The sequence below is a fragment of the Cyprinus carpio genome, chromosome A4 (genome assembly GCF_018340385.1).
Source record: "Cyprinus carpio isolate SPL01 chromosome A4, ASM1834038v1, whole genome shotgun sequence".
In the NCBI taxonomy this organism is placed as follows: domain Eukaryota; kingdom Metazoa; phylum Chordata; class Actinopteri; order Cypriniformes; family Cyprinidae; genus Cyprinus; species Cyprinus carpio.
The window spans coordinates 5,432,199-5,445,244 of NC_056575.1; the positions used below are offsets into that span (position 1 = coordinate 5,432,199).

The 13,046-nt window shown below is 32.7% G+C and overlaps 1 pseudogene; it reads right to left on the bottom strand.

The window, feature by feature from the left end:
- LOC109094828 overlaps positions 1-13,046 on the bottom strand; it is a 53,362-nt pseudogene that overhangs the window by 4,432 nt on the left and 35,884 nt on the right.

Here is a 13,046-nt window from a genome sequence, read left to right on the forward strand (position 1 = left end):
TTAAGTTCGCTTCGAACGGGAAAATCAGGGGGGAATCGTTTTTTTTCCCATTTCGCAGTGCACTATTTTTCCCGAAAGAACAAACGCCCTGAAGCCAAAAGAAACAAACAAAATGTGCAGAGAAAGGGGGTGCGAGGACGGGAATTTTGAAAACCCGCAAAAATTTTATAGATTTTCCGAAAAAATAAACTAAAACTTTAAAACCCAATTTGGGGGGGAAAAAAAATCAGTCAAAATGGTTTTGAGTTAAAGGGTGTAGGGGTATTAGAAAAAATTTACAAAAAAATTGGGGAAAAATAAAATAAAAAAAATAAAAACGGGGAAAAATCAAACAAAAATACTGATTATCGACTGACAGGCTGAATAATGGGAATAAAACCAAAAAGGGGAATTTTTTTTTAAACATGCAGGCTCCAGAATTCAACATAGGCTTCTCCCCCAAAAAGGCGGGCTAAGGGTTTTTTTTTCTGAGCGATGGCGAGGGGTTTAAAGGGGAGGGGGGGGCGAGGGGGTTTCCACGCTTGCGCCCTTACCGTGGAAACCGGGTTGCGCTGGGCCCCCTTGGGGGTTCCCCGGGCCGGGGAGGGGGGGTGGGGGGCCCCGGGGGGGCCGTCTCCCCCCTCAAAACCAGTACGGGAGGAGGACGCGGAGGCACTGAGTCTGACTCCTACACCGCAAAACAAACGGGACAGTGAAAAAGACTGTTCCCCGGGGCAAAAACCAAACCCAAAAGGGGCAGCACAATACGGGTGCCCTTGAGGATGGGGAAAGCGTGCGGTCTGGGGTTTGTTTAACATTAACAGTGTTTCACATGTTTTCCCGGGAAAGGATCATTTTCCTCATTTTTAAATGCAGGTTTGCGGGGGGTTTTTTTGCAACCATAAAAACCTAAAAAATACAGAAAAGAAGGGAAAAACACTTAAAAATTCATGCACAGTGTTGCTATTTTTAAACCTTATTGAACCAATGGTTTATTTAATTGAAAAAGCTGAAATAATTATAAATACGGGTTAAAAATTTAAAACAAAATTAAAATTTGTTGCCTTGGAATGGGAAAAATTTAAATTTTAAGCTGAAGTACTAAAATTTTCAAAACTAAAGCTGACTGAAATATAAAAAAGACTAATAAAAATGGGAAAAAAAAATAAAAAAAAAATAAATAAAACTAAAATAATACTGATTTAAACATTATTTTCGCAAATTATTGTAAAAAAAAAAATCATAAAAAAAGTAAAACTTGAAAATAAATCTTTAAAATATATAAAATTTAAAGTTAACTGGGAAAAAAGGGTTTTAAAAAAGTGTTTTGTTTTATTACTGCCCAAATTCCCGTTAAAAATTTTTATTAAAAAAATATTGGTTTTTAAAATTTTGAAAAAAATAATTTTTTAAAAAAAATTTTTTTTAAAAAATTATAAAGGTTTTAAAATTTTTTTAAAGGGAAAAATTTGGGAATTTTTTTTTAAAATATATATATTTAAAAAAAATATTATTAATATATAAAAAAAAACTTAATATTGAAGATTTTAGATTATAAAAAAGGTTTTTAAAGGGAAACCTTGTGCGAGGGCCAAAAAAAACTTTTTTCAGAGTGATTTGGAAGCGAAGAAAATCAGTCTGTTACTGGGGGGGGGGTTATTTTAGTTTGTGTGCTTTTTTTGGTTTTTCCCCACTGGGGTTTTGGGGTTTCTCTTTGTTTTCTTTTTGTTCCCACCTCCCCCATCCTGAATCCCCACAACTCCCTTTTTGGAAACTGAAAGTTTTTTTGGGTGGGCGGCTCCCGTCTGCTGCCACAACCCCCAAAACCTCACCAAAACACATCTTCATATACATTCCCCCGGGGGCTAGTATTTTAAACAAGGGGTTCCCCTGTGGGGGTCCCGGGGCCTCGAGCTTCTCCGCGGGTTTTTTTGGCCATGGGGACGTCCGCCCCGTCGATCGTACTCTCCCAGCCCCCGCTCCACTCCTGTCAGCAGCCCCAGCATTTTGGGTAGCCCTGTAGCATTGATCAAACAAAAACAAACGGTACAGGGGAAAGTTAAAAGTGTTGACGCCCCACCCCCCTGCAGGGGCTGGCAACCGGGTCTGGGGACTCCCCCCTGGATGAAAGCTCTGGGACCGCCGTGGGGGGTTTTTTACGCTCCTCTCGATCTCCCCACGGGCCCCCATAAGGCCCCGTCCCCCAGCGTTTTGCTGCCAAAAACCACAACCCCCACACACCCACACGTGTGAAAAAGAGGGCGGCGTCACAAAAGCCTTTCGACAAAGCTGGATAAATTTCACTACCTTTTCTCTGTGGACTGCCCGCAAATTTTTTCTTCTTGAGTTCTCACACTTTATCCTGCTCACAAGGGCGACTTTAAATTCGCCCGCAACGGGCAGACTCTATTTTAACCCCGGGTTTCTTTTTTTTTCCAAAGCATTCAAAAAGTTTTATATGTACAAATATTCTGTGTAGGTTTTGTGAAAACAGCATGTTAAATTATACAAGAACTAAAAAATAAAAAATAAAAAAAAAAAAAAAATAAAAAAAAAATACAATAAAAATAAAAAAAATACATAAAAAAAAAAAAATAAAAAAAAAAAATAAAATAAAAATAAAAAAAAATACATAAAAAAAAAAAAATAAAAAAAAAATAAATAAAATCAAAAAAAAAATAAATAAAATAAAATAAAAAAAAAAATAAAAAAAATGAAATAAATAAAAAACCCTTCTTTCCTTCCTTGGGGTCTATTTAAACTCAAAAGGAAAAAGATTCAAAAATTATTTTGAATAAGTGTACGTTTCAAACACCCAAAAGGCTTTAAAATTTTTCAGAGAAGGTTTTCCCCTTTGTTTGGGACTTGTCTTTATTAAAGGTTTTTTGATTTCCAAATTTTGTCCCCTATTTATCTCTATTCTTCTTCAAAATTTTCCCTATAGCTTTAAAGATAATGATCATCCACTAATTCTATAATAAATCCTTAAATATTCAAAAGCATTTTTAAAATCATCTGGGAAAAATTAAAAAAAAAAAAAAAAAAAAAAAAAAGGAAAAGAAAAATCTGGGCAAAAAAAACACAAATGCCTTTTTTTAAAATTTATAATTTAAAAATTCATTTTTTCCCAAAAATTTTTTTTTCTTGCAAAAACTACATTTTTAAAAATGAATACAGAAAATTTTTTTTTTAAAACTAAATGATAATTTTTAAAAATTCTTATTTTATATTTTTTCCCATTTGGCTGAAAGTGGTTTTAAAACCTTTGAAAATTTTTAAAACCTTTTTGTTTGACCAAATCATGCCCCTGAAGTGTATAAAATTGCTCTATATCTGTTTTTTTGTACACTATATTGTTATGAAATTTTTTCAGAAGCACAACCCAAAAATAATTTTTCACAAAGTAATCATACAACATAGCAACGTCAGTTTTCGTACGAGATCGCTTACATTTTAATGTCCAGGGTCCTCGGGTCTGAAAAAAAGTATTTTTTTTCTCTGACCTTCAGACTCATCTGCTAAAATCAAAAGGGAAAACATTAATATTATATGCATTATTAATTCATTTGCTCTAGACTGCTTTTAGAAATCTTGCATGAAGCAATGGGCAAGCACATGAGTCTGTTTCAGTTTTTTTAAATACAGCTGAACAGGGACCCTTTCTCTCAAAACCTGGGCCCAAAAAAGGGGGAAAAAAATTTAAACTTTAAAAAAGGAACTTTTTTTTTAAAAAGTGATTCGTAAAACCGGGGTAGTATAAAAACATGGCCCCTTTGCAACCCGGGGTCTTTTTAACATCCCCAAAGGCATACAAAAACACTGGGACTGACACGAACCAAACCAAACCCAGAAACAAAGGGAAACCCATCCAAACCCGCTCGGGGGAAGCCAAAAGGGAAAGTTTAATGGTTTTTAACACATACGGACCCACTGCAGAAAATGACTTTCCCTTTCAACAGTATTTTTGTAGAGTTTTCCAGTACAAACATCTAAACATACTTGAATCAAAATACATTTACCTGAGTAGCAAAATGACAGATTATACGTCAACATTTTTGTATCAAAATTTAGTAGGTTAATGCTTACATTAATACAAAATATCTGCCAATGGGGCTAGAAAAATAAACATTTTCCCTTTTGAATTAAGCTTATTTTTTTCTCACCCCATTTATGATATTTTGGTAACACTTCACTTGAATGAAGGCTTTATGCATAATGCATTATAAATGTACTCACAATGCACGTTATAATGCATTATATATTTTCATAAACAATTGTAAACAAAGTTAAAATGCAATATAATATTTTCATATTCCTAATTACACCATAAAAAATTATAATTACTAACAATTAAAAAATATAATTTATAATAAATTAAAAATGAAATAACGAAATATTATAATTTATTATAACTGTGGTTATAATTATTCACGAGATCATACAATGCATTATAAGGTATTTTACAAGGCATATTTAATCTGTTACTTTTATAATGCAAGTGTGATTTTCTTGTTTTCTTTTTTAAGTGCATTTATGGAATATTTCTCACATTAAGATAATAAAATCAATATATATTATGCACAAAATATGAATATATCTTTAACATTTTAAGTAGAAAATATAGAGGTTTTTTGTAGCTATATATGAATGCAAGTGAATAGTAAAAAATAGAAGCTAAACAATGCCATGTTGTAACCACCCAAAAAAAAAAAAAGTAAAAAGTGAAAGAAGATAAATAATATTGTGAATCAGTTTTTCATGCTGGTAAGAAAATAAATTTGAAGTCTTAATTTATACTTTTTATTTATATACTACTGTAATATATATATATATATATATATATAATTATTATATATATTAATACTAGGTTTCCCCAAGTTAAGTGTTACGATATTTTTTGTGTGAAACAATTTTTTAAGACTTATATATTTTAAGTAAATGTATTTGTTTACGGAAGTTTAGAAAACACTGATATAAAATCACTTTTTCGTGCAGTGCACACACAAAATACACACACATTCAACACACACACATTCACACTTTCCGCGCCGGATCATTATGTAGATATGAATCATCTCTCACGGAATAAGCTGCTTCAGCACCATCTGGGTGTTAAAAACAGAAAAACAAAAAAAAAAACAGCGCTCGTGTCGTACAGTCCAAAACATCTGCGTGGAGCCCAGAGCGACACAAACACAGAGTTACGAATCCAACCACACTCATGTTTTGTGTAAATGAAAAGGATCTGGAGGTTAGTTTTCTGGTGCAGCAGGTTTCAGGAGGGGGTCTGTGCAGTCCGGGCCCGGGCCCCGGGGGGAATTTCCAGATTTCTGAGAGTTCAAAAACGTGAAGGAGCTTGCGGGGAATTGGGGAAATCTCAACTTATGTCGATTTAAAGAAGCCCTTTTCGAAAAGACCCGCCCTTTATTACTGTTTACGCTGACAACCCAAACACATTTTTCCCCCGCAGGAAAAAATACATCGGAAACACCGCAGACAAGAAAGAGAATTCGGGAATGAAACAAAGTCTCAGCTTTAAAAAGTAGTCATTTTTAAGAAATTTTAACAAAAATACTTTTTTTTTCTTTTATTTTTGGGACAGATCGTGGAGTAACCCCAAATCTTTCTCTTATATACACCAAAAAAACAGATCAATACACACCATTTTCAATTCAAGTCACAGATTTATTCTACTCTCAAGTATCTTTTGGGGAATTTTTAAATTGAAATAATTACACGTTTGAATTTTCAGGCATTTAGGGAAAATTTTCCCCTTTAGCTCAAAAATAAATACATTTAGCAAAAAAAAAAAATTTATACTAAAAATTTTTTGTAAAATTCTTGATTTTTTTTTTCTAGTTTTTTTTTTTTTTTCCCAAACATTTGGGAAAATTCTTCACATTTAACTACTAAAATGAATATTATTTCAAAATTGAATATATTATGATAAAACTAAATTTTTATTTTTATTTTTTGGGTCATATATGATGATGCCCGTGAAAATTAAAAAAAATAATAATGAAATAATCCCATTGTTTAAGCACAAAAAATATAGTTTTTTAAAAAAAATGAAAAAACCGTTTTATGGTGGTTAAAAAAAAAAAAAATTTTCCAATAAAATCTTAATTTTAACACCTAATATTAATACTAATACAAAATCAGAAAATTTCAGTTGATGTAAGCAACTACACTCCCTTTTCAAACAAAACGGGATTACTTCAAAATTTTTATTTTTAAAAATTGTATATAATTATATATATTTTTTTTTTTTTTTTAAATTTTGGGAAAATTCCTTACTTAAGCAACCCAAAATGAAAAATATTTTCTACAAAATCTTGCTTTCATTCATATAGACCCGTGAGGAAATTATAATAAAAAAAAAAGGAAAAAAACCCCTTGTCATCAGCACAAAAATGAAAATTAAAAAAACCAATAAAGTCTATTTTAAAGTAATTTAAAGTATTAACCAAAGCAACAATAATAATTAATACAAAAACAAATATTTTTAATTAAGTTCAATTATGAAGACTTTATTGGCCATGAATATTTCTTATAAGTAATGAAAATTGTATATTGCGATTTTTTTTAAAATTAAAACTACATTTTTGTGCTTACGACACTGGGATCATTTAGCTCATCATTTTATTATAGTTTCACTTGTAACATCACAATCCCATCGTCATAAGCACTTTACACTTCAACTTTGACCCATTCACACCAATAACAGATAACTCTTTTGTTGTTTTGATTGTTAAAACTATACTTACAGTTATCGTCTGTGATGTGAACTGGCCTTTAAAGCTGATAAAACCCATCAAATGCTTTTCCTTTGGAGGTCAAAGCCTTCAGAATCAAACTGGGCTCCAGTCACACACTGGAGTCTGCGCTAACACATGAAAGCCGGCGTGATGGATGAAGCCATTGCTAATGAACGGCACATTAGCACCAGCAGCTGGGACTCGCACGAAACCTTCAAGCCATGCCAATACCAGCTCAACTTTCAACAGGAAAACAACAACAACAACAACAAGGAACACCAATGGGATGTGCTGGAACGAAACCGACACAGGATGGGGCAGTGAGGGGGTGGAGCTTCGACAAAGAGGCGGGGCCAATGACACGAGAGGGGGGGAGATAACCGTGTTCCAAGACCTTACTTGTTGGTACAGTTGCGGCCTTCCCGGAGTTCTAAATCATAGTGTGAATCATGAAGATTATTGGCTCATTCTCCTTCATCTAGTGCATGAGGAGGGGGAGGGTAACAGCCGTATCAAGCACTGTGTTTTTCAGCTTCTGCCCCTCACAAATATCACATGTCCTACTCGTGGTTTTTCTCGTTCCTAGTCCAGAATAATGACTGTGGCCTTCAATAATGCAAACAACTAAAGACAATAAATGGTTCCTGTCAAAGAAAGTGAAGAACATTTGCTGGATAATGTTATTCTGAGTTGCCCTTTTCAAAAAGATAGAGCCTGAGGGAAAAAGCAGAATCCTTCCCCGAGCTTAAAACATCTAAATGTCCACTTTGATGATTAATCTGAGATACAGTTCAACTGGGATGTGCTAGACGATAATTAAAATAATATTACAATAGTATATTAATAAATATTAATACATGAGAAGAGCAGGAAAACTTCAAACTACCCCCAGTCTAAAACAAAAACAACATATTTCAGAAATTACTAAAAAAAAAAATCATTTGAAATTTTATAATAATTAGAAAAAACAATAGTCACAGGGCTACCACTGAGAATTAAGCCTAACAAACTAACAATACATGTTGCTAAAATGCTTTCAATGAACTGCTATTTTAAGAGACTATCTGCATTCAACAGACCAAACTAAGATCTGCAGCGATGCACCGAGGGCCAGAGAACAGAGGAAACGCTTTTTAGCTGGCTGAATAAAAGTACAGTAGCCAGAGAAATAAGACGATGAGAGAGAGAGAGAAGAAACAGCAAGTGAGAGGAAGTGAGAAACAGGAAAGGCCCTCACCTGGCTGTCCAAGTACATGAGATTCCTCTGTAGGTGATGGGAAAGGATTTCACTCTAGAGACGGCAAGAGAAAGAAGATGAGAGGAGAGCGGTGAGAAAACCAGAGACGTGGGCTTCAGAGCAAAACAAAAACTGAAAACTCCACTTTCTCCTCAAGCTGATCATGCACTTTTTTGAGCTAGACAAAGCAAGCCGAAGAGCAAATCAACAAAGGCCTGCACATAAACGGGACCAAAAAAGAAAACACCCAGAGGACTGCAAACAGAAACAGGACTTCTGCTGATCGTTCCTCAAACCGCGACAGAGCATGCAGCAGCCGCACAAACATGATCCAAACCTACAGGACTGAGGGATTTGCTCGTGTTAGTGGCAAGGAAAGTCCAAAGTTTGGAATATTCAGATTATGATGAAGGCTCAGAAGGATGCATTTATTTGATCAACAAAAACAGTAAAATTATGACAAATTATTACAGATTAAAATAAGTGTTTTCTATGTGAATATCTGTTTAATGTAATTTATTCCTGTGATTAGGCTGAATTTCCAGCATTTTCAGGTCACATGATCCCTTTAGAATATTTCTGCTCAATTATTAATAACGGGTTTTTATTATTACCCGTGTCAAAACAGTTTTTGCTGCTTTTTATATTTTTTGTGGAAACTGTTATAAATGACTTTGACGAATAGAAAGAACAGCATTCATTTTTGAATGTGATCTATTGTTCATTTTTGATCAATTTAAAGCATCCTTGTTGTTGTTTTTTTAACTTTTGAATGGTAGTGTATCAAGGTTTCCACTAAAATATGAAGCAGCACATCTGTTTTCAACATTGATAATAATCAGAATTGTTTCTTGAGCAGTGATTTCCGAAGGATCATGTGACACTGAAGATGCTGAAAATTCAGATTTGATCACAGGAATAAATTACATTTTAATACATATCCACATAGAAAACATTTATTTAAAATGGTAAAAATATTTCACAATATTACTGTTTTTATTGTATTTTTAATCAAATAAATGCAGCCTTGGTGAGCATAAAAGGCGTCTTTCAAAAACATTTTAAAATCTTAATTATTCCAAACTTTTGACAGCTGGTGAGCACTAAAGCTGGCATTAAAACGTACTTCATTAGACATCATCCAATCCACAACAGCATGCGGAAGCAATGGGAAAACCACCAAACTTGGAAGGAAATGAGCAGGCTGGGTTGTGGGTGCCGGGGTTTGACGGGGGAACTAACAAGCCCTTTACTCTGAGATGCACAGACCTTTGGCTTGGCGGCATCCAGGTTTAGCTGCATCAGCTGTGCGAGCGTGTGCTCACGGAGGCTGTTGAGCTCGGCCTGCTGCCGCCGGAGTTTGATGAGCAGCAGGGTCAGTTCCTCTGGCTGCAGCGGGCGACAGGAGCAGCGGTTAGTGTGACGGGGGTTATGGGGGAAATCGGGCCATGTTTGATAAAGAGGATGTGAGTTGAGTTGAATTCTTCAGACACTGCATGCCTGGTGTGCAGGATAGACTTACACAAACCTGGATAGATATCTAATCAACATGATTAAGCAGCTCTAGCAGCTCCAGCTAAGATGCATCATGTAGTTTAGTTTAGCAACCATGAATAACCAGGTTCTGTTGAATTTCTGGTTTGAATTTCAATATTCTTTTAAGAATGGAAAATCAACTAAATAAGAAACTTGAACTAAAAAAAAAATAGAAAAAATATATACTGTATACAAAAAAAAAGTTAATTCAAACTATATAAAACTATATGTTAAAAAATGAATAAGAAAATTTTTTGGAAATTATATATATACAATAAAACATACATTATAATCAATGTTTTTTTAAAATGTAATAAATAAAATTTAAAATAGGGGTTTTAATTTAAAGTTTAAATGTGTTTTATGAACTAACATCTAGTAATACTCCCTAAATAAATAGTTTATAAAAAAGGGAGAAAAAAATCTTAAACAATAGAAGGTATATTTTATACAAACAAATTAGATTAACAAACAAATTAATAAAAATTCAAAAGAAAAATATAAAAATAAAAGCAATTCTAAATATGAATAAAAACACGTGTTAAATAATATGAAAATTAAAAATTGTAAAAAATAATTGGAAAATTTTAAAATACAAACAAACAACATACATCATACAAAATATATACACACACACAAAAACACAAAATAAAAAATATAAACAAAATATAAAACCCAAATATTTTTTAAAATAATAATAAATCCCCAATAGTAACAATTTAAGTTAGGTTTAAATTTTAAATTGTTTTAAAAAAGGAAAAAAAAGCACATCAAAATAGCTAAAACTAAAAAAAAAAATATTTAAAAATAATAAATATATATAATACTATACAAATAAAAACAGAAAAAATAATGACATAAAAAAAAAATGTAAAAAAATACTAGAATGTATATGTAATTTATTAAAACCCCTTCATTAAATAAGCACAACCCAAATTTAAATTTAATTCCAAAATTAATATAGAACGAATATGAACACTAAATGACACGCTATGATAAAAAACGTAAAAATAAAAAATTTGTGCATTAAATTTTCAGGGTAACGACTAAAAATGAAAAACTAATCAAAATGATTAATACCCAAGTTGCATAAATAGTCAAATAACCCTGAACAACCCCCGGTTTCCCGGCTGAAACTAAATACAAGTGGGTTTCCGAAAGAAAAAAGCGAATTAAATTTTAAAGTGCTTTTTAAAAAAGGACAATCCCCGGTTTATGCCAAAAATCCTTAAAAAAGTTCTTGTATCCATAAGAGACTCTGAAGAAAATAACCCTGGGGCGCATTATCTTAGGTTTGTCATTTCATCCAAATAAAAATTAATATCAAAAAAGAAAGATCATAAAAAAATTCCAGAGGCTTTACCCAAACAAAAGGGGCAGGTGCTAAAGAATTTCCTGCACGCAACAAAGAGCTGCCCCGATGATGATAAAACAATAGGGAGCCCTTTTAAAATTTTTCCCAAAACCGGGCTTTTCATTAAGTGCTCTCTGCCTGAAATCACACTGCAGATGATTTCTGAACGCTTGTAAAAGAATAACTATGAATAACAGCAAAACTGCGTCTTTAGACTCCCAAAACCTGGAACGTCAAGTAAGAGAATAATAATAATAGTTTTAAGTAGAGCTTATGGTATTAGCGCTTCTCCTGTCACAATAAACACACACACACACACACACACACCCAACAAAACCACACACACAAACACTCATCTCTCTGTCAGAGGCGTTTCATTCAAGACCTACAGCTAGAATAACCTTCTCTGCTGCAACGTAACACTCCTACTTGAACATCTGAATGTCTGTTTACCTTTAAAGTCAACATGAAATCACATTTGCAACTTACTGTACTTTCTAACACATACTAGATTTTCATGTGAAACCATATGTGACCCTGGACCCACAAACCCAGTCCTAAATTGAGATTTATATATAATCTGAAAGCTAAATAAATAAGCTTTCCATTGATGTGTGGTTTGTTAGGATCGGACAATATTTGGCTGAGATACAACTATTTGAAAATCTGGAAACTGATGGTGCAAAAAAATCAAAATACTGAGAAAATCACCTTTAAAACTGTCCAAATGAATTGTAAGCAATGCATATTACTAATCAAAAATGAAGTTTTGATATATTTACGGTAGGAAATTTACAAAATACCTTCATGGAACATGATCTTTACTTAATATCCTAATGATTTTTGGCATAAAAGAAAAATCGATAATTTTGACACATCCATGTTTTTTTGGCTATTGCTACAAATATACCCCATAGACTTAAGACTGGTTTTGTGCTCCATAGTCACATATTTTAACCATAACGACCATTTTTTTACCTTTGGAATAAGATGCACTCGTGCACGAGTAGACCAGAAGCATGTGTTATGAAAGTAAATATGGCCATTTTGATTTCATGTTGACTTTAAATGAGCAAATGCAAATATTTTGCTAATTTGCAAGCCAAAGCCTCAACGAATCCTTGGTGGCTTGCAACTGAAAAATGCAAATAGTTTGACAGGAAAGCAAAGTTGCACAGAGGACGTGGTGGGGGGAGAAGAGGGAAAGCGTACCGTTTTGCCTTGTAGAGACTGTGCAGTGATGCTCTGTGCGGGAGGAACAGCCCTGCGCTCGGCAGGATAGGAAAACTGACAGAGAGAGAGAGAGAGAGAGAGAGAGAGAGAGGAAAGCAGAGCCATCATCAGGACCGTTCTGCTGGAGAGTGCATTAAACCTAAACGCTCGGTCATTTAATGTGATCTGGTAATTACACGCTCAGACAAAAAAAACAACAACTATTGTGTCACCGAAAAACATCTGTGAGCAAGATTCTGATATAAAAGACTATAAATGAATAGAAAATTGATATAGATATAAATGCAGGGTTCACACATTTTCAGTTGAGCATGATTATTGCATTTTATAATTATTATTAGCATTATTGGAAATATCAATATACTGTCAACTAAAATGTATATTTGTTGACAAAATGATAAGGAGATTTTAGAGTAAAATGGACTAAAAGTAATGAGTATAAAATTAAATATTGACAAAATATTTAATACATTTAAAGAACATTTCAACTATGACTAAAAAACAAAAAAGTAAAAATTGGTGCAATAATACAGGATCCAAGGCTGCATTTATTTGATTCATAATACAAAAACAGTATTATTGTGAAATATTACAATTTATAATAACCGTTTTCTATTTTAATATATTACAAAATGTTATTTATTGCTGTAATGTAAAAACTGACTTTTTTATATAATTAGATTTTAGTGAATCATTTATTAATTCAAATAGATTTATTAACTCCTGTTCATTTATAGAATAAGTTATATCTCTAGATTTATAACTCGTATATAAAAACATTTATATATATTCATTTAAATATGTACAAAAAATGTAAAACATTTTAATGAAACTGATTTTTTAGGTAATATTCTTTAATGTAAGATTTACAAATTCTGTCATTATATATTATGTTGTTAAGATACATTTAAATATTTATTAAATTTGCTTTTTTTTAAAAACTTAAAAA